The 27,547-nt window shown below is 36.6% G+C and overlaps 1 protein-coding gene and 1 long non-coding RNA gene across 6 annotated transcripts in view; one reads left to right on the top strand and one right to left on the bottom strand.

Moving 5' to 3' along the window:
- LOC141452295 (uncharacterized) overlaps positions 1-27,547 on the bottom strand; it is a 592,044-nt gene that overhangs the window by 519,557 nt on the left and 44,940 nt on the right. The window lies entirely within an intron of this gene.
- Positions 1,277-11,832, top strand: LOC141452415 (uncharacterized). The gene is made up of 3 exons (XR_012457406.1): positions 1,277-1,407; positions 3,191-3,798; positions 10,762-11,832. It is a non-coding gene; the product is annotated as an uncharacterized lncRNA (long non-coding RNA).

Raw genomic sequence — 27,547 nt, 5'->3', positions numbered from 1 at the left:
ATAAATAACATTGTGGTTGTTATATCCATGGAATTGCAATGTCAAAACGGTCTTTGTCCACCGTACAGATCCAAAATTGGTACTTATCCAAGAAAAAAGGCTCAATTTTTTTTTTGATAGAACATCAAATCATTGGGCGCTCGAATCAATTAGGCATTTTTCATTTTTGTCGATGACCTTTTGCAATCTTTCAGGCAGTGTCATAATTCCACGTTCATAAAACGACTGATTTTTGCCAGCAAAAAACGAATTAATTGTGATTTTACATCATCAGCGCCATTAAAAAATTTTATGATTTAAGAAGATCTGCATGGAACGAAATAAACGATAATCTGAAGGCGCAAGGTCTGGTCTATATGGTGGATGTGACAACACATCCCAACCTAGTTCTAATAATTTTTTGGTGAGTGACCAAAGATGTGTGGGGCTTTGCGTTATCATGCTGGAAAACAACACCCTTACGGTTTGCCAATTCTGGCCGCTTTTCTTGAAGTTCATCGCTCAGTTTGGCGAGTTGTTCAATGTAGACGCTTGAATTAATCGTTTGGTTTCTTGGTAAAAGTTCAAAAGTGCAGAATTCCTTTATAACCCCAACAAACTGACAGCAGAATTTTTTTTTTCTTGTGTATCTCAGCTTTTGGTGACGTCTGGGCTGGTTCATTTTGCCTCATGCACTATCTTTTCTTATTAACCTTGTTGTAAACTATCCACTTTTCGTCGCCAGTTATCAGTCAATTCAGAAATGGATCAATTTCGTTGTATTTCAGAAGCGAATCGCAAACGCTAATGCGTTGCGTCAAATGAATTTCCTCAAGCTTATGATGGATCCATAAATCGTGTTTCTTGACGTAGCCAAGTGGGTTTAATTTTTTTTTTTAATGCATGTACGCGATACATTGAGCTTCTCTGCAATCTCACGAGTTGTGCTATGACGATCTGAATCGAAAATAGTCTTGATATGGGCGTCATCTTCTTCAACTGGACAGCCAGATCGTTGCGCATTTTTCAGTGAAAAATCACCAGAAAGAAATTAGGCAAACCAATTTTGACACTGCCTTTCTACCAAGGCTTCATGCCCTTATACGGCACATAACTTCTTGTGTGCTTGCGATGCGCTCTTGCCTTTTCGGAAATAATATAATAAAATATGTCTGAAATTGTTCTTCCATTTTTTTACTAAATTAAAGGCGTAAGTCCAAACAACAAGAAAACAATCCAGCTTAGATGCTTTGATCACGTAAATAAAACAAAAGAATGTGCTAAAACCATCTACTGACAAAATCCGCAATGACTTAGTTGCATTTGCCCTATTACTGAAGGTAATCTTTAAAAAAGTTGAATATTGTAAACCCAGAAGAGTAAGTCAGTTTATTTAGTTACGAGGTTCTCAAACAAATGTCAACACAAGTAAGAATATGAATTTGTATTGTTATTTAAAAAAATACTTACGCTCTTTCGCTCTTTAAATGGAAGGAAATGTGAACGAGCAACCTTGCGCTGGGTTTGGTCACAACTTCCTTCAAGAAGTACAAGTCTTGAATATTAATGATGAAATAGAGAGAAGTTTTGTTGGAATGGACAGTATTGTGGAGGCTTAATTATTATCTCTTTGTAAAAAGAGTTTTGAGTTCAAGCACAATTTTATTTTTTTGTACTTCATTTTTCCTGCTAGAATATGGCTGCACCAATATAGTTTGTCAAAACGAACCTTGTCCTTAGATTATGTAGGGTGAACCAGTAAGTAATGTCCATAGGCCTACTGTGTGTAGTACTTCTGAAGTGGACTTTAAAGACGTATTGGCCAACTTCATATTTTCCACTGTTCTTGAGTGGCGTCACTTTAATGTATTTTTTTTTTTAAATCATTACTTTTCTCCAATAAAAATGTTATTACTCAGAAAGTTTTAGTCCGAATTCGATTCTGATGACACGGTTAGAAAGACAGACATAAATTTTCTAAAAATTGACACCATTTCGAAGCATAAGTTATTCTCCAAACAGCCTCAATCTTCCTCCGGAAGCTGGGAAAATAAAAGTAATCGAAATTTTTAGGAAAACTCATTCGGCCCTTATGTGATCATTATCAGACCTAGGTGCTGGCACTTTTTATAAAAGTTTCCTTGTCTAGTGGGCTTTCAAACGGTATATCATTTTCCAGGATTCCTTTTATCTTCGTATGAGAAATTACATTTGTTTTACAAGAAAACGTGTTCACGAGCACTCAACAGTGTTAGTTTATCAAGTTGTTTAATTCATTGAAAACATCTTTTAGATGGACCAGTAGTCAATTTTTGAAGTAGATTGTCTTAAAATAAAGAAGTCAAAGGTTACAAATTGCCTTTTAAACATTTACTTCTGATCTCACTGAAATGTTTGAGAAAATGTTAGGAAATATTTCAAACAAGTGCTATTTTTATAGTTCAGCACAAGTATAGTTTTTATAGTTTTATAGCAGACCGCTTTCTGTGTGCCCAAGGCCTAAATTGTGGACCATTTGAGGCTGTTCATGCCCAAGAATTATCGTATGTTTTCATGATGAATTGACGATCGATTGTTTAATAATTGCAAATAAAACAAAAGATTTCACGTGACTTTTTCTATCCATGCTTAATACGCTTATTTATTTTAAATTTAACTTAAATTCAAGAATTGAGCATTACAGCAAAAATTTGAGGAAACCAAATACATATAAGATAAAATGAAGAGAAAAGAATAACAAAACAAAAAATGAATAAATAGTTGAGGCATAAAAGATGGCTGGCATGTTATTAGGTGGCTACATTATATAATAGACAACACATTTCACTAACAACATTCTCAAGAGATAATATCCGATAATGTTTATAAACAAGGCAATATATGAACCAGACCGTCCTACATATTCACTCACTATAACTGCGTATATAAAGTATATAAATGCGAAGGACGGATCAAGGTCGTTCGTTTTCATACATCGTATCAGCATCACATTGCTACAGTTTATGTTCGTGATTTCTTTAGGTCACTATTTTAGATCAATACAGCTTATAAACATTATCTTTATATAGAATAATTGTAACTATTTTCCTCAAACTTAGATATTTCTAAATAATCTGAGGATATTTGTAACAAAATTTAGTATGACTTTTTGTTTGTTGGTGTTTATATTTCAACTGCGCTAAATATGCTAAAATAATATTTATTTTTTTAGGGACACGGAGTTCAGAAGCAGAACCATTTTTTTTAACACAGAGACAACTTTTCCACAGAATAGGACAAAGTTCTCTCCAGTTTGACAAAAGGAGGTATGTGCCCATATTTTCAGCACTCGGCAGTGAAATGTATGAGCTCCTGGTAATCCTATTTTTGTTATTAGCAGGCGAAAAACTGTAGCTAGCAGTAGAGCTATTTTACTCGACTAAGACAGATTTGAATTTTATATACAATGTTTATATTTTATTTTTATTATTATTTATTTTTATTTTTTGCACAAAAGTTGAAGTATTATTGAAATATTTCGAAAGTAATATCACGGAATGATCATAATTTTCCCCGTAAATCTGTATAAATTAAACAGCTGACTTGTTTCCTGATAAATTCATGAATTTCATTTTGCGATTATCTGATGGAATAACAAGTTAATAAAAACACGCAAAATTATCGAAGAAAAATTATTGCCTGAATGATATTTAGTTGGATAATTTCACGGTCATTCTAATTGAATGGAGCAAATAATATAAATAAATTACTAATTGAATGTTTAACAAATCGATTATATTCAAAATGAAAAATATTTATTTTTATTTATTTTTTTTAAAGGTAATTAAAACATTTATGATAAAATTTTTAGTGATTAAAAATGACAGCACATGTAGGTTTTTTTTTTTTTTTTTTTTTTAAAGAGGGGTGAAATGCATCTTACGCACATTGTGCCGGACTCCCTCGCGGCCTACCGGCTAAAACACCCCCCTACTACCAGGCCTAGCCTGGATTCGCTTGTGCAGCACTACTTCAGGCTAGGCTCCTGTTCCTTACCCACTAGGGGTTATCCTCCTCTCCATCCATGTCTCTTCTTTTAAGGGTTAGAACTGCCCTTGTAAACATCGCCACAGCATTCCACTGCGCCCTGCCAGAGAGCATTATGCTTTGGAAGCGCTCAGGAACCCATTGACCCACTCTTTCTTCCAAATCTCTTCTGATACGACCCCATCTTTCGCACTCAAAGAATGTGTGATTTTCCCACCGACCGCTTCCCTATCTTCCGGAGAAACTCCCGGAAGTAACCATGGCCACTGAGGAGCTGGGTGAGGTAGTAATCTACCTCACCAAAACCTCTACCAACCCAACTTCTGACATCTGGGAGCAGAACTGCCGTCCATCTGCCACGAGTTTCCCCAGTCCACGCATCTTGCCACGCAGCCATTGTGCGTTCCCGCTTTTCTCTGTAGGCTGCTGCACTATCGGCCTCCCACCTTCTTTCAAAGAGCCGTTTCCTCTCACCGGCCAGTAGCGCCACGGGAATAACTCCCGCGATCACCAAAATGGCCGGTTCAGAAACTGTTCTGTAAGCGGAGGCAATCCGTAACGCGCCAACCCTCTGTACCCGCGCCAGTCTCTTTCTGTATACCTCCTTCTGGAGCGCGTCCGCCCAGATCTCAGCCCCGTATAGCAGTAAGGAGTGCGCTACTCCCATTAGCACCGTACGGGTTATGAGCCCTCGGGCCCCCTACGTTAGACAGTAACCTACTTAACTTTCCGACATATTTTGATGCCTTATCGGCGGCCTTCTGTAATTGCTTGCGAAAGTTAACTTGGCATCTAAGGTTACTCCTAAATACTGGACAGCGTCCTGTGAGACAATCGTCTCTGTACCCACCTTGAATGGGAGGCCCGTCTCAATCCGTCTCCTGGTGAGCATTACGACCTCTGTCTTCGCCAGTGCCAATGACAATCCGTGTGCCGCCATCCACCAATTTACCCTGCGCATAACCTGGTTTAACTTCAGCTGGGCTACATTGAGGTCCCGCGCCGAAATTAGAGCTGCTACATCATCCGCGTATCCTATCAACAGCGTTTCCTCCGGTAATATTAGCCGAAGTAACCCGTCGTACGTTATGTTCCCGAGGTCAGGTCCTAGAATCGAGCCTTGCGCTACTCCGACCGTAACATTCACGGATCTAACCCCTTCCTCCGTCCGATATACCACAACTCGGTTACTGAAATAATCACCTAAGATCCGCTGCAGATATGTAGGGATCTTGAAGTCCTCTTCCAACGCGCGCATCGCATCTACCCATCTCAGCGAATTGAACGCATTTTTAACATCAAGTGTGACTAGCAGCACTATCCTTTGCAGCCACTGAAAGTGATCCTCCGATCTTTCCACGGCTCTCACAACTTCCTTTATCGCGTCTAGGGTCGATCGGCCAGCCCTGAAGCCATACTGCCTCGGTGACAGATCTCCTGCCGCTTGCACATATTCAATGAGTCTTCCTCTAAGGAGCTTTTCGTACAGCTTCCCAGCAGTATCAAGCATGCAAAGTGGGCGGAAGGATGTGGGGAGTGATCCCCCTTTCCCTTTATCGATCAATACTAGCCGCGCCACTTTCCATCTGTCACAAAAAATTCCAGCTTTTAGGCATGCGTTATACATTCCCAATACTAAGTCAGGATGCTGCTGAGCAACTTTCTTCAATATCTCGTTGGCAATGCCATCCGGGCCAGGGGCCTTTCTGGTTTTTAGGGTACGTACTACACCCTCCAACTCTTCCTCCGTAAACAGAACGGGGGTCTTTATTTCGCCCCAAAGCCTAGCTGGCCTTGGCGGATGGGAGGGAAACAGCGTTCTCACAATCTCATCAACGGTCCGAGCATCCAAAACTGGCTGCTTCATAAAACCCGTTAGCTTCTCCATGACAATCTTATACCCCCTACCCCAGGGATCAGCGTAATAACATATTACTATCAGCTGATGTGATTAGTGGAAATACTTTGACGACGCTGCCATGTCACTGTGATAAGCACCTGGTTGAAGCCATTATAATAGTTTAAATCGATTGGTGGTTGAGTTTGAGTTTAAATTGACTCTGTTCAGAGTGAAATTATAGTCAAAATTTTCTTTTAGAAATTTTTTCTTTTCACTTTCATAAATAAAAATTCGATTATTCATAATATAAAAATTTAGCAATGATTCTTCAAGAAATAAACCGCGCTTTGTTCAGCAAGAATCAAGTGCCAAAATAGCTGAGTGCACACAGCATATTGCATGAATAGAAACATTATTGAAGGTTACCAGTCTCCATAAATGGTTTTTCGGAGCACTCTCTCTTTCTCTGATTGGTTGTTGCATTCTCCTAATTACCTAAATCAATTAAAAAACAAAATTTCCAAATTGTACGTAGATTATACTGATAGCGGCCATACGTAACGCAAAGTATTTTATTGTTATTAATTTTTTAAACCAAAGCCGTTGTTGCCATGGTTTTGACTACCACAAAATTGTGAGTCAGAATTTCCAAAATCCAATTCAGTAAGGGGAAAATATTTTAATAGATCTTTTTTTGTCGATTGCATAACCACTACAACTTATCTAAAATTACTTCTATAAATCTACCAACAAGCTAATTTTTTTCTATCGACCGACAAATCATAGATTTCATTAGTTATAAATAAGGTAAAGATAACTTACGGCACAACATCGATCACGCAACGAAGAACTTTAGCATGAATTTTAGATTTTTTTACCTAAAGTGTATTGGCTACCGTAATGTGATTTTTTTTGTTTTATTAAAGTGCATCAAAAATATAAACATCAAGATGACTACTTTCGAAAATATATACATATTTTTTTTTAACTTATTACCGAGAGTATAATTCGAAATTTTGAATTTGTACTTTACTACTACTTTTGATTTTGAGTTCTACTACAGAACACATGTAGGGGAGAGGGGCAGATTTGAACAGAATTTACATTTTCTGTTACAGAGTGCACAGAATCGTATTATTGAACCTTTTTATTTTGTTTTCTACAACTTTCAAGTCTTCTTACCAGAACCATATCAATAAACAGTTGGTACTTTACATACATATCTATATTTTTTTAATTTAAAAATTTTGTGCAAAATGTTAATATCTGCCCCACTGGTGGGGTAGCTTTGAACACAATATAAAATAGAAAGAGATGATATTACTTTACTCTGAATCTACCTTCTATCAGTTATTTCTCTCGACTACTACATTACTTTCTCTTTTAGACCACTGAAATCTAGTTCAAAAATCAAGAATGACTCAGTTCGGGGATGTTGTACCCGAAGTGATGGGTTTAGGAAGTTTGAACAAAATATTCGGTTTGTTGCGCTTCTTAATGTAGGTTCGGACTTCTCTGCGACTAAACAAAAAAAAAAAGTCACAAACTTGCAGGCCGGTAGGGCACAGTTTAACATCTCCCTTCTCCTTACATAAAGGAAATATAATATCCAATAATTTTTGCGAGCAAATAGACTTTTGTAAATACTAGGTTTAAAAATAAGAATTCCAAATAATATGGACTAACAATACATACACCTAGACCACTACAATCTTCACAATACACTTCCGAAGCTGCAACAAAACTTTTACTTCCACCTTACAAAATATAACATTCCTCAATTCTGACTTTACAAACCATGAAAACGAAGGGAAACTCTGCCAATTACACAACAGGTCTACCACAACATATGGAGAGAATTACCAATCTTAAATGTTTTAAATATTTGGCGAGAAATTAAAACTGTTCAAAGGTGCCCCCCTCTCCCCTACTAATCTGTAAAAAAAATAAATAAATAAAAAATCACTTTTTGCTATTCAAGGTCCTCAAAACGGAGACACATCGATTTTAAAACGAAAGCGGTTGCAATATCTTCTCTTGCTAATTTTTGTAAGAAAAAGAACAGGTTTATTATTCCTGCAAAGCCGAAAGTAACATTTTAGTGTACATTTGTTTCTCGTTGTACTATAATTTCAAGGACGTTGAATATATTGAAAACATTGTTGGCAATAAGCTATATTTCTTATTTATTCAGCTATTGTAGGTGAAAAGTATAAAACGAGCAAAGAATAAAATCAGTATAGGAAGTGGGGATTGCAAAAAAAAAAAAAACGGAGAGTAAAAGAGATAGAATCTAGCGCTTGCTGGCGAGGAGGCTGCGAGGAGATATGAATAAATCATGCTGAGATAAGAGATTGGTCGGCAGTCGCGAATATGACTAGCCTAATAAAGCATATCTGTTCGGTAATGTGGCGACTCTCAATCCAAATAACTCTCTGGTTTTTTATTCTTATTTTTGTTAATGTCTTTTTCCCATTTCCTATTTCTAATCTCAAAACAACCTCTGGTGAGATATTTTGGCTACCTTATTAACGTGAACAAATTTGATAATCTAATTGAATTTAAATTTAAAGGAAGATGAGACTGAATGGATTGGATAGCAATTCCCGAATCTTTTTTTTTTTTTTAATCTTTAATTTGAATTTAATACTGCAACGGTTGTTGCAACAAGCAAATATGGTACCTGATAACAAAAAATAAAAGAAAATCATGAGTGGAGAAGGCACCTAGTTGTGTCACTCCAGTAACGTGCTCTTGCTATACTGCTCTCACCATAAGAGTAGATCACGAGGCCATCTTCTCTTCAATCTCCTTAGAGGATTACCTGGTAATGTGGAGGAAGATAGGTGTTCTATGAGAGTGTTAGGATGAGCAGCGGTAGAGGAATGCAATTTGAAGAAACGAGGGTTAGCAAGATCTTTAATAAAAGGAATTTTGAGGTCATTATGGAAAGTGAGGTTAGATACATACGAGGGTCGTTTGAAAAGTCTGTGCAAAAATAAAAACTACTTAATTTTTTGGGGTAAACCTTTTTTATTTTTCAACATAGTCTCCTTATAGGCTTATACACTTCGTCCAACGCTGCTCTAGTTTGTTGATCCCTTCCGAATAATAGGATTTACCCAAGTCTGAAAAATAGCCATTCGTTTCTGCAATCACCTCCTCGTTTGAATAAAATCTTTTTCCCGCCAGCCATTTCTTCATATTGGGGAACAAATAGTAGTCCGAGGGAGCCAAGTCTGGAGAATAGGGGGGATGTGAAACGAGTTGGAACCCTATTTCCATTAATTCTGCGACCACAACTGCTGAGGTGTGAGCTGGTGCGTTGTCGTGATGGAAAAGGACTATTATGTGGGCCAATCGTGGGCGTTTTTCTTGCAGCTCGGTTTTCAAACGGTCCAATAACGATGAATAATATGCACCTGTAATAGTTTTACCCTTTTCCAGATAGTCGATGAGGATTATTCCTTGGGAATCCCAAAAGACAGTCGCCATAATCTTTCCGGCCGAAGGAACGGTCTTCGCCTTTTTTGGCGCAGATTCCCCCTTGGTAACCCATTGTTTAGATTGTTCTTTGGTCTCAGGAGTGTAGTGATGTATCCATGTTTCATCCACAGTGACGAAACGACGCTTAAAGTCATGCGGATTCTTCTGGAACAGCTGCAAACCGTCCTTGCAACACTTCACACGATTTCGTTTTTCGTCAAGCGTGAGAAAATCACTCGACTTACTCGATTCAAACGAATGCCAAACACAAAGAAATAGACCGATCTGGCTGAAACTTGGTGTGTGTTCTTCAAGAGAACTACTTACTAAACATAACCTCGATACGCGCCAGTAGTGCTATCTCTCTGACTTTGCACGGACTTTTCAAACGACCCTCGTAGAACAGAGCGTTAAGTAGTTTTCGAAGTATTTTTGACTGTAATGTCTGGAGGCGTAATGAGTTGGAACGCTTAGTCGATCCCCATACTTCGATGCTTTTGACCAAATAGGTCGCAGTAACAGTAGATGTCTCTTGTTATGTAGGTTAAGTTTCGAACGTTTGTCAAGTAGTCTGGCGAGAAGTTTTGTAGCATTGGTTAGTTTCTTGTCTTTTCAGTCTAGTATGGGGATTCCATGTCAACCGTTTGTCTAGGTACAGTCCAAGGTAGCGTACATTGTCCACAGTTGGTATAGGAGTTTGGTTTAAGATGATGGGAGGTAGGATTTTCCGTCTAAGAGTAAATTTTGATTTCGTAACGTTAGTTTTGATACGCCATTTGAAAAGTCAGTCCTGTAAGTGGAATCTTGAGATAGAATAATGAATCTTCGAGCCATGGCCTCGCAAATGGTAAATAGAGGACAATACGAACAGATTTCAGTTCAAAACCTTCACTTTCTCTGAAATATATTTTTAAATCTCCAGCAAATGGAATTCGACAAGACTGTCTCAACTGGAACCCTCATTCCAGGCACAAACAACTTAAAAATATGTTAACAAATCATCGAAAGACTACTCAATAAGCGATCCAAATTGATTCTTTAGAATACAAAGAAACTCTATATAGCCTTCACTAGCCTTAATCTGGATCTACGAACTTGTACAAATCGGAACAGCTGAGCGCATCTATCCAAAATTCTATCCACCGATAAATTAGAAGTTAAATTTAGAGTTGTAGGTCCCACAATGGATTGTTAGTAAGATTATTTACTTGAGAAGGCAGTAAAATTAATAATAATTACTTTTGCAAAAAGTCTAACTACAGCCCTTCTCCCAATTCGAGATGGAGATGTTTTTGAAAAATCTTTTTTAAAAAGACCCTAAGTAACTTTTTATTTTAATTTTACAACTTTAACTTTTAATGGCGTCTTTTATTGCCTATCTATGCTAAAAATCAAATCTTTCTGCAATTTTCGTTTTTGTATTATAATAGAAACAAACACACAATATCAGACGGAAATGCTTGCGATTTTGGAGGCTTTGATTTGGTTAGAAGAGAGAAGTAATATTTAAAGAGATTTACTTGTTCACAGTCAGTAGTAGGATTTCTCTAGATATCCTGCTTAGTCAGAAAAAGCAAACTCTAACATAGCTCAGGATTTGTGAGCTATTGAATAATTTATTATATTTACTTCAATTGGTCAAGAGCACACATAGGAACAAGAGGAAGATTGAACAGTCGGATACCCTGGCGAAATCTGCGGCCAAACGTACTGCTCTAGAAGAAAGGATACAGCAAATACCCTCTTTCATATCTTCACAAAACTTGAGAAGAACGCAGCTTATATGAATGGGATGAACATTTCGAGAATTTCACTGAAAAGAACAAAGGTCCACTGACTTGCCATGGGAAGTTTAAAGAGTATTTGGGCCCGTTTTAGTAACTTGGACTCCGCTATTTGTCTCTGTGACACAACTGGAAATCAACAGCTGACAGTCGACCATCTCATGTTCCACTGCCCACTTCTGGAATCAGCTAGATCTTCTCTGATCCGGCATTTCAGCCTTGTGTTGTCCAATAAATAACCTAGCTAAGATAATTGTTTTCAGTTTTAGCTCAAATTTACTACAGGAAGGGTTGGTGTGTCTTCTGTCTTGTCTGTTCATGGACTGAATGTGATCGGTCTGATCTATCTGAAAGACCGATCACATTCAGTCCATGAACAGACAAGACAGAAGACACACCATCCCTCTAATGATGCAAAAACCGTATATTGTAAATTAGCCCTGAAGATGACCTAGTCCCTAAGGTCGAAAGCTCGGCATAATAAAGTTTATAATGACTGAAACTGGGATTAATTTTTCATCCTATTACTGCAGGAAATTATCAGCTGCAACTTGAAACGGCCATAAGTTAATTTGGAACAGTTAACAATTTTTGTGCATTTCATTTTGCAGAATGTTTTTCACAAAGGTAAGTAGTACCGAAAAATAAAAATTTTAAAAAAACGCGAGCAAATTTACGGAACTGATTAAACAGAATGAATGGAAGTCTTTTATAAAATTTCAGCAATGATGAATTTAAATATTTTTAAATATAGATATCATAGATACAGCGTCATAGATGTCTCATTCGCCGGCTAGCCCCAATTTGAAAATATGCTCGTTCTAACAAAACCTAGATATAATGAGCTTGCTAGGTCTTGGCCCTTGGAACTTGGTGGAAGAGTCAATGGGGCCCCCTTAAGCTAAAAAATTCAGAGACTCCAACTTTAAGTGATAGATTAGTTATAACAGAAGTTATAAAATATTTAGCCCTTCTCAGAAGACTAGGGCCTTTTTACGTCCCCATCATTGACCTCCCTGCCACCTCGACTACGGCGTAAAAAGGTCAAACCACTTCCTCCATAAATTCTTGTCGTAAACTTTCTAGCATCCTCTTGACATCATAAATGCTGAGCTCCTATTTATCTTTCCATTTTTAGACCAAACTACAAACGCAGCGGCTGCTTTGAAGTAGCGAGGAAAATGTTTAGCATCTTTCAAAAGCATTACATGCTGTTCTCCTACTCTTTGCAACATTTAAAAATTGATCTTTCTATAAGTGTGAGTATTTTGTGTTTTAATTTACGAATAGTCTCAACAGCAACTCTAAAATGCAAAAAAAGGATAACGGATTCCTCAACAACTCAATCGGAATTTTCTCCATTAACAAAATATTCATTTCTTCGTGATTTTTCTCGCAAATGCATCCTAGATTTTTCCTGAAAACTTAGTGTTTACATCAAACACACACATAAATAGCTTTCACTTGAAAATATTCGTTTTGAGCCAGTTTTTGGGAAGGGGTTAGAGTAGGCTTATTTAAAAAATAATGATTATGTTTACTTGTTTGGTAAGTAATAAATATGACTAAAATGTTCGGAGTTTGGAAGAATTTTATAAATTAAAATCTTGAAAATTGAAGCAAGAGAAAGACGAGTATTAAAAACATTGGTGAACGTTAATAGCTTAAAACATTACTATTTCTATTTCAGACGTAACATTTTAGGTGTTACAAAAGGATGTTAAATTTATATAAATATTGTAAGGTTAATATGGTAATTAGCTTTGATAATCGAAAGTAAGGAAGTTGCCCAGGATTATGAGTGCTTTCCGGGTTGAGGAGAGAAGATGGTCAGCCTTATTCCGCTGAGGTTTAGAGTGCAGAGGTTTTTGAGATGGAGGTTAAGATAGAATAGATTCGTAGATCTTTATTCATATTATTTACATACAAATGTAAATAAAACTTCAGTTAGGAAAGAAGAAGAAGAACTGCAGCTGACGTGTGGAGGTTCAATGAAGTCAGATTTCCTAACCTCTGGAGAGGAGTGCAAAATGGTGTAAGCTGACGTTTCTCTTGATACTTAAATGGGCATTAAACAACAGTCACTTGAGATAAAAGAGATGAGATTTGTTTCAAGAAAAATGGAGTCTGTATGGAAGGACAAGATCCTATTACCGTCAGGCATGGAGGAGCATATCAAGAGTTGTATGAGGAGCTGGAGGCCGATCCTATTTTGGGCCTGCCTTCGGATTCTATGACTCCCAAATATAACTTCGACAAGCCTTTCAAAGTCTGTATTGGAGACCGGGAGACTTGGAACCGTGGACCCCCAGTGGTGGGAGATTCAATGTGGTACACGGATGGCTCCAAGATGGAGGAGGGTGTGGGAGCGGGAGTGTACGGGGTGAAGCCGAAATGTGGGTTTTCGGTTAGTCTAGGCAAACTAGCTACAGTTTTTCAGGCTGAGCTAGCCGCAATTAGGTTCTGCGCTACCGAGATTAAAGGGCGAGGAATTATTAACTCTAAGGTCGTAATTTTCTCGGATAGTCAGGCTGCTCTACGAGCTATTAGTTCCTACCAGGTCAACTCAAGGCTGGTTTGGGACTGACTGGGTGCCCTGAAGGTAATTAGTGACCATAATAAGTTCTTTCTGGTCTTGGTACCTGGTCATTCAGGACTTAAGGGAAACGAAGCGACAGATTTATTGGCCCGGGAAGGCTCTGCGGGACACTTCGTTGGCCCGGAGCCCTGTTTTGGGGTTCCGTGTGTTAAGACTGCGACCATTAACTTATGGGTGCAGAATAGATCTCAGGAGTGGTGGCTTGCCACTACTGGGCAGAGACAGGCGAAGAAGTTTATTAAAGGCTATTCGCCGAGGCTGACTGCAGAATTAATCCGTCAAGGCCGTGGGGCTATAAGGATGATTGTAGGCCTATTAACTGGCCACTGCAAGCTCAGAAAACACATGCATCGCATGGGCCTGGCAGATGGCTAGCCTCTGTAGGTTCTGTCAGGAAGAGGAGGAAACGGTACTGCACGTGTTGTGTCAGTGTGAGGGGCTCGTGTGGCTAAGGATATTACTTCTCGGGGAGGAAAAACCAAGGCCTGTGAGCTTTACTCAAGAGTCACTCTCCAGAATTAGGGAGTCTGATTAAACGGACGGGTCTAGAGTGGGGTAGCCACAATAGATCCAAAGGGGTCGCAGTGGCGTAGGCCTTGAGACCGCCCTAGTCTAATCTAATCTAATCTAAGGGTCAGCCTGAACCAAAGAAATAAAGAGAGGAGGCTGACGCCTGGAAACCCAGATCTCGCACTAAGAAAATTTTGTTGATATTCCGAAGTAATTAAAGCATACAATTAGAATGCAACGGAGATGATGATAACACTGTGTTTGCAACTGATCCACAAACGAGCTTGATTGAAGAGATTGATGTTACATTAATTAAGTAGCGACTAACAATCAATATAAAGTTGCCCAGTGCAGACATTGATACCGCTATAGAAGTTTAATTTAGAATCTAATTAAAGTTTTACAAGAACTAGGAGAGGTCGCTCTAGTACACTAACCATACACAACCACTCTCCATGTAAAAGTTTGTAAGTAAAGTTTTATGCACCCAGGTTAAGTATATTTTAGACACAGTATTGCAAAAGCACTTTCTCTCAAAGTAATTATTTCAAATGACGTAACTTCTACAACTTGTTAGTTATGTTTTTGCCTTTTTCTTAAAAGCTTTGAAACTATAAATCATTGGAGGCTAATTTTAATATTAAAAGGAAAATATTAAAAATAAATGAAATCCCAAAAAGACATTTTTACACAATCAGTGTAGAGAGACTAACACGGTTTGCTACACATTACTCGATATAAAAAAAACAGTTTACACACACTATTTACCTTGTACATGTTGACAATTATAATATTTTATACGTTTTTAATATCGAATAATCAAATAACAAATCGTATATCTTCTGTTCTGACTGTTAAGGTACTGAGTGAGGTAGGTTTTTAAATGTTCTGGTTCGCGAACAGATCATTGTTGCCAACTGTAATAAAGATGTTTTTTTTTTACGTGTTTTGTAATAAGTTGGCAATTATGTTATTGAGGTAGTTGGTATCTATTTGCAAATTTAGCCTATATTCTGTCTTTGTTAAGTAAATCATTTCTATTTCTTTCTTTTTCTGTATTTGTGTTTGTGAAATCGGAAATTTAGTGATTTCCTGTGCTATGGTAAGGAAAGTGCTGTAAAGAAATATTAACTGAACGTTATTCGTATATTAGTAAATATATAATAGCTGTAACAGAATGAAATATTTACTTAACACCACAGTTAGTTAACAGCGGAGGGTCTATCGTGTTACATAATAAGGAAAGAATTAAGCACAGCGATTATACCGAGTTGGATTCACTGACTAGGAGCTTCAAACTCACTGACCAGTGAAAGACAATGCAGAGGACACTTTCCAGAATACGGCAGGATACCAAAAAGCCTCCGAGCAACAATGATATTGTTCCTTAAATAAAAAATAGTTATTATATTGCATTGTTGGTGGACTTCGCGTATCAATTAGCGAATCATATCACAGTTTAGGACAGTTTTTTGGTCTTTTAAGTAAAATAGGGAAGAAATGACAATCAAAAAGGATATACGTTAGAAACTACAGCTGCTAGCAAGCTGTTGCCGCTGGTCGCACTTAAAAAAAGGTATTACCGGAAGGACATAAAACATAGCTTCTGGGTCAATCTTCCGGCATTCCTAAATTTCCGTCGTTCGTCAATCAGTCAAGTTATGATGTTTTGTAAGTAAAATTCTAAGTCACCACTGAATAAGTCTGTCCGGATTTGGATATTTTGACTTTTTCTTTACATTGTCATAAACAATTACCCATATTTCACTTTGCCGAAGTTCTAAAATTTAATAATAGAGAAATTGTAGTACGGGGGTCGTTTGAAAAGTCCGAGCAAAAATAAAAACTACTTAATTTTTTGGGGTAAACCTTTTTTATTTTTCAACATAGTCTCCTTTTAGGCTTATACACTTCGTCCAACGCTGCTATAGTTTGTTGATCCCTTCCGAATAATAGGATTTGTCCAAGTCTGAAAAATAGCCATTCGTTTCTGCAATCACCTCCTCGTTTGAATAAAATCTTTTTCCCGCCAGCCATTTCTTCATATTGGGGAACAAATAGTAGTCCGAGGGAGCCAAGTCTGGAGAATAGGGGGGATGTGAAACGAGTTGGAACCCTATTTCCATTAATTTTGCGACCATAACTGCTGAGGTGTGAGCTGGTGCGTTGTCGTGATGGAAAAGAACTTTTTTGTGGGCCAATCGTGGGCGTTTTTCTTGCAGCTCGGTTTTCAAACGGTCCAATAACGATGAATAATATGCACCTGTAATAGTTTTACCCTTTTCCAGATAGTCGATAAGGATTATTCCTTGCGAATCCCAAAAGACAGTCGCCATAATCTTTCCAGCCGAAAGAACGGTCTTCGCCTTTTTTTGGCACAGATTCCCCCTTGGTAACCCATTCTTTAGATTGTTCTTTGGTCTCAGGAGTGTAGTGATGTATCCATGTTTCATCCACAGTGACGAAACGACGCTTTAAGTCCTGCGGATTCTTCTGGAACAGCTGCAAACCATCCTTGCAACACTTCACACGATTTCGTTTTTGGTCAAGCGTGAGCAATGCGGCACCCATCTTGCGGATAGCTCTGTCATGTCCAAATGTTCATGCAAAATATTATGTACCCGTTCATTCGAGATGCCCACAGCACTAGCAATCTCACGCACCTTCACTCTTTTGTCATCCATCACCATATCATGGATTTTATCAATGATTTCTGGAGTAGTAACCTCAACAGGGCGTCCAGAACGTTCAGCGTCACTTGTGCCCATATGGCCACTCCGAAAATTTTGAAACCACTTATAAACTGTTCTAATCGAAGGTGCAGAGTCACCATAATGTTTATCAAGCTTCTCTTTAGTCTCCTCAGGCGTTTTGCCTTTCATAAAGTAGTGTTTAATCAACACACGAAATTCTTTTCTCGACTTCCTCGATTCAAACGAATGCCAAACACAAAGAAATAGACCGATCTGGCTGAAACTTGGTGAGTGTTCTTCCAAGAGATGCTACTAACTAAACATAACCTCGATACGCGCCAGTGGTGCTATCTCTCTGACTTTGCACGGACTTTTCAAACGACCCTCGTAAATTTATTACACTACCAACTTTGGCAAATCATTTCAGTTTATAGTCCCACTACAAAAAGAAATTCTAAATTTTAGATTTGTGAAAAGATAAGCTTTTATTCTAACGCTTTGGCAAGCTTAGATTCCCTAATATTAAAATGCCACAGAATTTTCAAAGTCCTTGACCGTGGTACCCTTTGGTAGAGCCAGTACTATATACTGGCGATGAAATTAAGTAGCTATTGTCTATTTTACTAACTTCCAAAGGGTTCTATTTCCTTTCTATAAGATACCCTTTTCATTCTACAAAGAGGGGCAGTCACCCATTGTCCATTCTCACTAAATAGCTTATCTTATGACGTCATATCTTGACGCTAACATATGCCAACCTTTACAGTGTTTGTTTAAATACCAACTCATTAAATAACTTAGTTGGAACGATCTAGGTCTTTACTTCCGAATCAATAAAACACTACATCGATACAAAAGAATCAATAATCACGAAATGCCAGTTTATAAATAACAACCGAACCAATTGCAACTTGAATGCCTATTATTTAATCAATAAATAAATATTTATTTAACAAGTGCGGAAAGTAGTACTTTCCTCACACAAGGCAGGGTTTGCACGCACGAGCGAGCGAAGCGCAAATTGCCGAGTGTGAGGAAAATACTTTACACTCGAGTTAAATATTATATTTTTGTCTGCAACCATTAGGGTTATTAACTAAAAAAAAAAAAACTAAACAGGAATCACTAGAATCCATTTTGAATTTCTATAAGGTAACACTATAACCTTTTTAACTGTTATAATTAAAAATATCTAATTATTTATTAAAATATTATTTTTATTTCTATATTCTTTTCAATTTTTATTTTATTTTTTTAATATTCGTTTTTTAATTATTTGGATAAAATAAATTTAAATAAGCTTATTAAAGTTTTACAGAAAATATTTATGTTAATAACAAAACTTCTTATATCAAGGAAGCACAATAAAGTTTTTCTACTCACTGGTGAGAAAGTGACACTAATGGGAATTTTTCCCCATTAGTGAGGGAAGTTGGGCATTACACAGCTGATTTTAATTGAGTAATGAGAACATTCCTACATGGTTGCAGAAAAATTATATTTTTTTGTTTAATTATTACTAATTAACAATTCTTGAATGACTTTTCAAATATTTATCAGTTTAATTTTTGTTAAGCCAACGTTATTACTTTCAAATTTTGCATTCAGTTTTGGCAAAAAAAAAATCAAATAATAATTTTATCGATCTTTCTGGCACTCGATATTTTTTTTATACTTATTGTACTATTCCGTCCGATACGTACATCTTCCTCTTTGTAACGCAAGTAATTTTAAGAAATCAAAATAGAACAATCTAGGATTTTATTTATCTGCATGAAAGACTTCTTACATCGAAATTGTTGTAAGAAAAAATCCTAGAAATGGAATATTTACGTATACGTGTATAACCTGTTCATACGATACCGTCAACTTTTTAAACAAGAGCTGATAACTTTAATTTGTGATTATAACTTGCCGAGACAATATATCGCAAGTTCCATACTGTAGAATATAACAGGATAAATCTTTATTATAATGTAAATATGCACAAAAAAAATAAATACACGAAGTATCAATGTACAAAACATTGGAACCTTCATAACAAGTGCTTGTAAAAAGGATATGTAGGATAAGAATGCAGAGGAAAAGGAAGCAAAAAACTGCAGCTAGTTGAGAGAAGTGTGTCTCTAGAGAATAAAAGGATCTGTAGAAGGATTATGCCGCGGCAGAGTGGATTAGGATGACAGTCTAGGATGGAAAGGAGTTTCAGCAGAAAGATTTGTGGATATATGAGTGTTCGGGGATAATGGATGCAGTCAATTTTTAGTGCGTAAGTTCCATATTGTTCTCTGTATTTGCTCCAACTCTTTCTTAAATTCCATAGATTATATTACATTCCTGGACCAACCTCAACAGCAAAAAAATGGTAGAGGAAAAATTTGTTGCCCGTCACCTCTAGTTTCAGAATATGCGACTTGATTTTAGATTCCTGCCCGCATACGCGGCTGACGCGCGACCAAAAGTGAGGGTTCGAAGTTGTCCCCCATTTTCATACACACAGTTTTAAAGAGTATAAAATGTTATGAAAGAAACCGGAAACCGCTATTCGATATCTTCAAAATTAAAGGTGCTAGGCCATTTCAAAATCTGGTATTTATTAATCATATTTCAACTTTTTAACTTGTTATCAAAGAGAAAGAAGAGCACGCGATTGGTCATTTTTATGTATTTTTTCATCCACTTTCTACTAAAAATATTGCTAAGGCAGTAAAGCTAGTATTTTTCTTACTATCGGGAAATAAGTCGTTTTCCGAGTGATTTTTCTAAGAAAATTCAAATGTTAAGAGCTTTAGATGTTCTCAAGCATACACAAAGTGGCTAAAAATTAATTTTACATCGTTACAAACAAGGTTTAATAATTATTTGGTAATTTTGGGAGAGATGCGTTTAATTACCAAAAAAATTGGAAACCTCCTGCCATATATTTAAGTGATCACTATCTTTCATTTAAAGGATCAAACTTATTCCTTAATTTATCAAATAATGCGCTTTACGCAACTTGTTCAGCATGTACTGAGCCTTCAACGGTGCCTCCTCAGATACAGAGAGCAGTTGATAACCTCCTGGCTAACCTGGCTTGCGAGCCAGAGGAGGCACCTTTGAAGGCTTCTAATTAGCAAATAACATTGTACGCAAATTATTTTTTACAAATTTGGCAAAAGGGGAAATAGCAAATCTTTAGTCCAATTTATACTGCATCCGCATTACTAAAAAAATAAAAGCCCTGTAACCACCCAGCAGTTGGAAGAAATTTTGTGAATAGAACCTTTTGACTTTACATTTTCACAGGGTATCCCATACTCTGGAATGCCTCAGAACAATATGTTATCTACAATTTCTCTCTGTCACAGGAACTAAAGGTTTGTGCGCGTGCGCCAGAGGTAGGATGCAAACAGCAACAGTCACAAAAAAAAAAAAAAAGATACCGCAACCACCACAGTTTAACGGTCCATTAGATAATTCGAGGGATCCGACAGGAAGAGTTGGCCAGACTCCACCCACCAAAAGCAACTTTAGAATGCTTTCGAAAATGGCCCAGTAAACTGCTGTAGATATATCGCACCATTCAAACCAAGTTAAGTCCCATGTCCTTCTCTTTTATCATTAACTCTTCACAACTTGTTAATTCCAAAAGTTTATTGTGTACTTCAAGAAAAACTGTGTTTTATTCACGTATTTAGCATATTTTTCCAATTAACAGAAGAATAACACAAGATCTAAACTCGTTAAACGAAAATCCTTTCTTTCGAAATTGGTACCTAACACTCATTTAACATCATATTCATTTTTCTTCTTTTTATTTTATTTTATTATTTATATTGTAAATTATATATTTTTGAATATAGTTCTTAATTAAATTAATTATTAAATTACACGTTTGCAAAAAATCGTACTGGATTTCATGATTCTGATCAGTTGTATTCTTATGGTAGGTGAATTCCTCTCATAATGCCGACGCTGTTTTAAGCCCTACTTTTTTGCAATTAATCACAGATTTCTGCACCAATTTTTAAAATAACCCCAATGCATTGTATACTTTTCGAAAGGTGATTGTATGTAGATGTTTTTCATGAATAGTGCACGTTTTTTACATATATAATATTTTTGAGAAAAATGAAGTCAAAGTTTTTGGAAAAAATTAGAAACTTGCTATCCCTTATGTTTGGGCCACAAAGTAAAATACTTAATATTATTATTTTGGAATATAAATTAGCTTATTTAAAAGGAAATTTAACCTTCTTTCTAATGAGCTTATTAAAATTGCTGTAGCATTAATAGTTTTAGAAACATAGGAAACTTTTTGCTACAAAGTAGTAACACCTTCAAAAAACATAAAATTAAAAATATCTATAAAACGGAGCCGAATCGAGCCATAGTATATATGGAATTTTTTGTTGCGAATGATGCCCAAAATCGCCTCCCGAAGTTACGGTACTCTTATGCTGAACACCCTGTATAGTTATTTCAAAATAAATTAACCGAATGAAAATTAACAATTTCTAATTAAAAATAGATCGAAAATGACATTGCATTTGTATTGTCACTGACTTGAAACCAGTATGCTAGTTTTATTTAAAGCTTTCAATATTCGGACATAGAATTAGAATTAGAAACGGGACGGGATCTACGCCCTACGGCACCGCAACCACAAGAGTCTTATTGAGCCAACCTCCTTTTGGATCTAGTGTACGAAACCTCTCCTGATCTCCTACAATCTCCTTAGGTCTCCAAGTTCCAAAGGTATCCAAAGGCAACGCAATCGAACAACAGGTTAGAGGACGTCTCCTCCTCTTCCTGACACAATCTGTACAACGGTTCCGGGCTAACAGGCCCCACTTAGCGCAGATGCTTTCTGAACCAACCGTGCCCTGTCAATAGGCCTGTAATCAGGAGTAATCTGATTTCTACCCAAACACAAGGTCTCTTTGGTACTTTGCTTACACAGCCAAGGCATCATAGTCTTGTTGTGTTTAACCCCAGGACACATCACCCAGTTCTTCTCGTACTCCCTACAGATCCAATCTCTGATAGCCGCACGAACCGAGCCCTTGGTGATCCCCAGGACAGGCTCCAGGCCGATGAAAGAAGTGTTAGCTCCATTCCTGGCCAGTTGATCAGCTATAATTCGGACATAAGTACACGTTACGATATGAAATCCTGCCATTTTAACTAACAATTCTTAGATACTTTATATGATTCTCCAAGTCTCTTAAAATAAGCTTAAAGTGTTGCAGACTTTACTTTAAGCTCTGTTTCAAAAAATAGAAGCTTATTTATGTAGGAGTAGAAAGAAAAGTTTGAACAACTGCATTTAAATGAGTAAAGAAATGTATGATGCTCATTTATTTAGCAAATCATGAAAAGTTAGATGTTTTGTTTCAAAGATCCTAAAATAAAACTCTAGCTATGGGAAGTAAAGGGAACGAAGCGTTCTGTGGGTGGGCAATAAGCAGGCCAAAACGACAATTATAGAATGGCGAAGGGAGAGCTGTAGTGAACCTGACCCTAGAGTGTCGTTTGGAAGGGCGTACAGCGGGGATGAGTTAGCTGGTTGTACCGGCTGAGTCACTGCCACTAGGGCGACCCTTCTATCGATCTAAAAACAAGGAGGGTCGCTCGCTTCCACTCAGGTCCTGCTAGAACACACGCTCTAAGTCCTGCAATAAGTACACCCCCATACAAAAGGAGCAAAACTCATAGATCTTCTCAGCTGATCCTTGGATGTGTCATGATTTTTTACGTCATTTTAATTATATTTCCTCATTTGGTAACTTTATTTATGAACTTGAAAGAAATGGAAACGCTGCAATCGGATATGCTGTGTTTTATTATGCAATAGGCAAAAGAAATACAGTACAAACTGCAATAGTTCGCTGGAGCCAACACTAAGAAGAACAAAACCTTAAGGGTTTCACGTTTTGGACACCACTAGTGTACTTTTTCGAGAACTGCGCAGTTTTAAAAACTAAAAACTATAAAAATTTATATTAATTTAACACAAATTAAAGTAGGGTAAAGTGCCCAAATTTCGTCCCCCTTAAGTATATTGAATTTTATTGTAAAATAAGAAATAATAATAACTTCGAGAAAATTTCTATTGTTACCTTGAAGATTCAGTTATTGAGTTTTGCAATAATATTGTTAAAAAAACTTCATACAAAAAACGCAAAAAATATAATTAAAAAAAGAACACTTTTAATTGTTTAAAAAAAGTGATCTTAATTTCGTCCCCTCGGCCACAAGTAAAAACAATATTGATTAATAAAGAATATTGTGTTTTTTATAATACTATATATTGATACACAAATCTCAAATAAGATGAAATGTCAAAACTCTGAACAAATTTCACAAACAAATCGTTTTTGTTTATGAAAAAACTGGCATGTCTTTTGTTCGAGAAATAGCCGTACTCATTTTCAACCCGGTTTTTGATTTGTTGCAGGAAAAAAGGTGAGGCAAATTGTTCTTCTTAGCTAACTGAAACGCCTTACGAGGCAAGTCTCCGACAGTTAACGCGTAGAAGTTTTTTCTATTGTCAGGAGACAGTATTCTGCAAGCATTTGCTCCGATGACTTTGGGCAGAACTGTTGGTCGGCCAAGATTTCTATTAACCATATCCTGTGGTTCCAATGAGGATTTGGCATCATCCTTCAGCGTTGCTCTTGGAACTAGGAATGTCTTTGCTGCCGTTTTGTATCCCATTTCTTTTTTTCTCACTGCTTCTACCATTGCCTTAGGATTCCATTGCTTACGTTTTGCCATCTAAATCGAAAGCAAATAATCAACTGTTTCCTATAACTTCTTCAAATATGAAATAAAAATAATGTTTTAAGAAGGCGGGATTAGGAACAATTACATTTTTAAAGATGGCTACCACTACAGAAACAACACATGAATGAACTGGCGTTTCGTTGAAGAATTTCAAAATAAAGACAATATGTGACATACCCTTAGCAACATCAATATTTTAACGAACCTTTAAAAGACTGGAATACGTTTTGAAACACTACCAAAAATAACCACTTATTATAACTAAAAATATAACACTTCAAAACTCGGCTGGACATGAACCGTACCCCGAGTTGACGTTTCCAAACGATTACTGCTGCCTCAAAGTAGCATTCTTAAAATTGTTATTAGTGTGCAATACTTGGCGACTGTTTTGAATAGGGGGACGAAATTAGGCGCAGGGGCGAAATTTGGGCAATTTGCCCTAGATCTGGTTTGGAGATGTAGGGAAATTGGAAGGTTATTAAATATTAAAGATAAAGATGGAGTCAGAGTTCAAGATAACGAGTAATTTTAGCGCTATTCATCTTAGCGCAATTCAATTTTGATTTTTTGTTTTAATCCCTGACAAGTTTCAGACTTATATCTATCAATAGAGGTTAAATAATCAGTTTGGTGTAGAGTTTAACTTCTCTCACAACACTGCTGACTTGAGTGAGGAAGTACAATGGTATGAATGAAATATACAAACACAAAGCCGTTCACAAAAAACGTATGAACGACCAAAATAACTGTATAACGACACAGATTGAGCAAACCACTATTGTAAAACACTAGAGTGAAACAAAGAGAGCAAAAAAAAAGAGAAAGAATAAACGAACATGTAGCACTTCATCTATTTAAATTTTTCTTTTTAAGATTTTACTTATTTACACATTATTTGTTAAGCGATTAGAATCACACGTTCATCAATCCTAAATTTAACAATAACTTCCTAGTACAAATAAACTAGGTAAATCAGTGTGTCCTTCGTAATTTCGCACACCTGCTCGCAAAATAAAATGCAACTCCAATTTTACAATTCCAAAACATAACCTATGCACAAAATATACACAACCCTTAAATATCTACTAGGATTCTTTAATTTTATTTCTGTACTTTTTACATAGAAGAGTTCCTCTAAAATACTATTTCAGTATAATTCACGAATACCTAAATGTGATAAATTTGTGGCTAAATTTCTTGAAGCAAAAATACAAGTATTACTCTCTTTGAAACATATTTAAAAAAGATTAGATCAGGCAAAGATGTTTCTGATAATTTTAAAGGTCGCCAATACGTACACCTGTTTTAATCAATAATTTAGTTAAATCTTTAAAAAGTTTATATTTACTCCGTTTATCTTGATAGAACGTGACTGAAAATTTACTTACTACCAAACTGTCAAATACAGTTGAGGCTAAAGTAAATTTTTAAGCATAAAAATAACCCACTGAGATTAGATCCCTAACTGGCATGACCTTTGCATCAAAAGTTAAGCTCACGAAATTATTTTAAACTATATAACCTTGGGCATTACAAAATAAATAAGCCGAATGAAAATTAACAATTTCTAATTAGATAAATATTGAAAATTATATTAAATTTTGTACGAGTATAGACACAGACTTGAAAGCAGTGGGCTAATTTTTTAAAGCTTTCAATATTCGGATGTACGAGATATGGCTATCAAACACTTTTTTAAGATCGGTGTCGCATGAAATTTCAATTAAATTATCAACTTCTTGTTCACTAAGATTAAGCATTTCTTCCTTTTCAATATCAACAGAAGGCACTGAATGACGAATCGAAATCAGCCAATCAGAGCATCCGAATTTAAACGGTCCGGTAGGAAACGGTGGTAAAGGGTTGCCACCTGCAGTACTTGAAAAAGTTTAGAAAAATATTAAATTTAGAGCAAAATGTTATAGATTTTTTTGTGTTTTTACAATTTTTGCCACAACCCAGCTGAATTTTTCTGCGACCCGGTGCCAGGTCGCGACCCACACTTTGGGAAACGTTGTAATAGAGTATATGGAAAGTAACCTCCCTAATGGTTAAAAGTTATGGTCGCTATGGAAACCACACCCACACATAGATCAATTGGAAAAAAGCCACTTTTCCAATTCAGAGAGCCTTTAAACGGATATTTGCGGTTGATAAAAATAAAATAAAATAAATGTTCATGTAGCACTACGTTCCTCCTCTGGTGAGAAAAAAATATTAAAATAGAAAAAAAATATCTCTCAGGCACACTTGTTTGGGTTAGTTTAATTTGTAAGCACATAAATCAAAGGCTCCTGACCAAACTAAGAACAGGACTCCTTGGCTGGTTATACTTCATTGTTTGCGACCATCTTAACGGTACTGAACAAAACGTTCGTGTCCACAAGGTAATGAGAACATCGTCCAAAGAACGTAAAGCAATATGAAATAGAACGCGACAAGTTCATACAATGCCAGTAAATTTATTATCCATAAATATAAACTTTGGGCAGCAGTGGTTATTCTTACCGTTGAAACTCCCAAAGAAACTAAACTGAAAAAAAAAGATTCTATTGACTGAAACAGCACTAACTACCAAGTTAGCCAGTTTGTTTCAAATTTGGAATTTGGATCACATATTTAATCCTTAATAATAACACAGGTCTACAAAACTTTTTGAGAGCTGTTTTACTTCTGAAAAGTGATTATATACAATTGAGTACAGCCATTTTCAAAAATAACCCCCCTTTTCTCCTACCACATCAGGTTTTTTTACAAATCGAGAATGAAAAATTCAATGTTAATTGCAAAAAATGCACATTTCTTTTCAAATGTTGATACAGTTTTGATTATAATGCTGGTTGTATTGCTTGGCAATGCACAATGTTGATTCACTAGAATGTTATTTAATCAATAATAACGTTTTCGTTTGCCTTCCAGTGATCTTTTCTTGGAAATTCTCTTATGACCTGCTGCAGAGTCTTCTCTTTGAAGCGTCCAGTAGTAATCCGCTATCATTGATATACTCCATCGTCCTTGGTACCGTCGTTCCATCTCCCGGATGTCCTGATGGAAGCGTTCGCCATGTTCCTCGCTCACCGCTCCCAGATTCTCAGGAAATACATCCAAATGCGAAAATAGAAAGTGCACCTTAATACTCATGTTGCATCCGAGAATTCTGAATTTTTCAAGCATTGTGGCTACTAATTTTGCGTAGTAAGGATCTTTGGTGTTTCCTAAAAACTTCTTGGTTACATCTACAAAGGCTTGCCAGGCTCCTCAGGTCAACTTCGTTGCAACATTAAAAATAAAAGATAGTGTGAAGTATGCAATAACGCTACTAAGACTAAAAAATTAAGACTGACTATAAAAAATGTGATACAAGTAAACGGGTATCATACTTGGTATCAGGACATGCATATTACTTCAAAATGACTCAAGAACTCAAAACAGCAAAATCACTGTAGACCTGTGTAATGGGTTGGCACAGTTTATTTAAATTTTTTAAAAGTTTATTTTGCAATAAAAATTTATCAACAAATGAATCAATAATTCTCCGTTGTTGTTGTTTACAACTTCTTCTTTACGTTCAACAAGATTTTCAATACCTAGTTGGTAGAAATCAGCCGGTTTCGACTCGCTAATTTCATCCAATCAAGCTCTCAATTTTCCATCAGTACTGAATGAAACAAATGCGCGTAGCGATCGAAAAAGAGCTCGAAAGAAGTGGAAATCCTTTGGTGCCAAATTGGGAGAGTACGGCGAGTGAGGTAGCCATCCGTTTGAACGGCTTCCTTAGTCAAGGAAGACATGAGGGCGGACATTATCGTGCAGCAAAAGAACTCCATGCTGCCGATTTAGGTCTTTACTTTTGAAA

Source organism: Rhodnius prolixus, unplaced genomic scaffold (genome assembly GCF_049639745.1).
Source record: "Rhodnius prolixus isolate KJV_2025 unplaced genomic scaffold, Rpr scaffold_3, whole genome shotgun sequence".
Classification (NCBI taxonomy): Eukaryota; Metazoa; Arthropoda; class Insecta; order Hemiptera; family Reduviidae; genus Rhodnius; species Rhodnius prolixus.
This window is presented reverse-complemented; position numbering and strand designations above follow the sequence as displayed.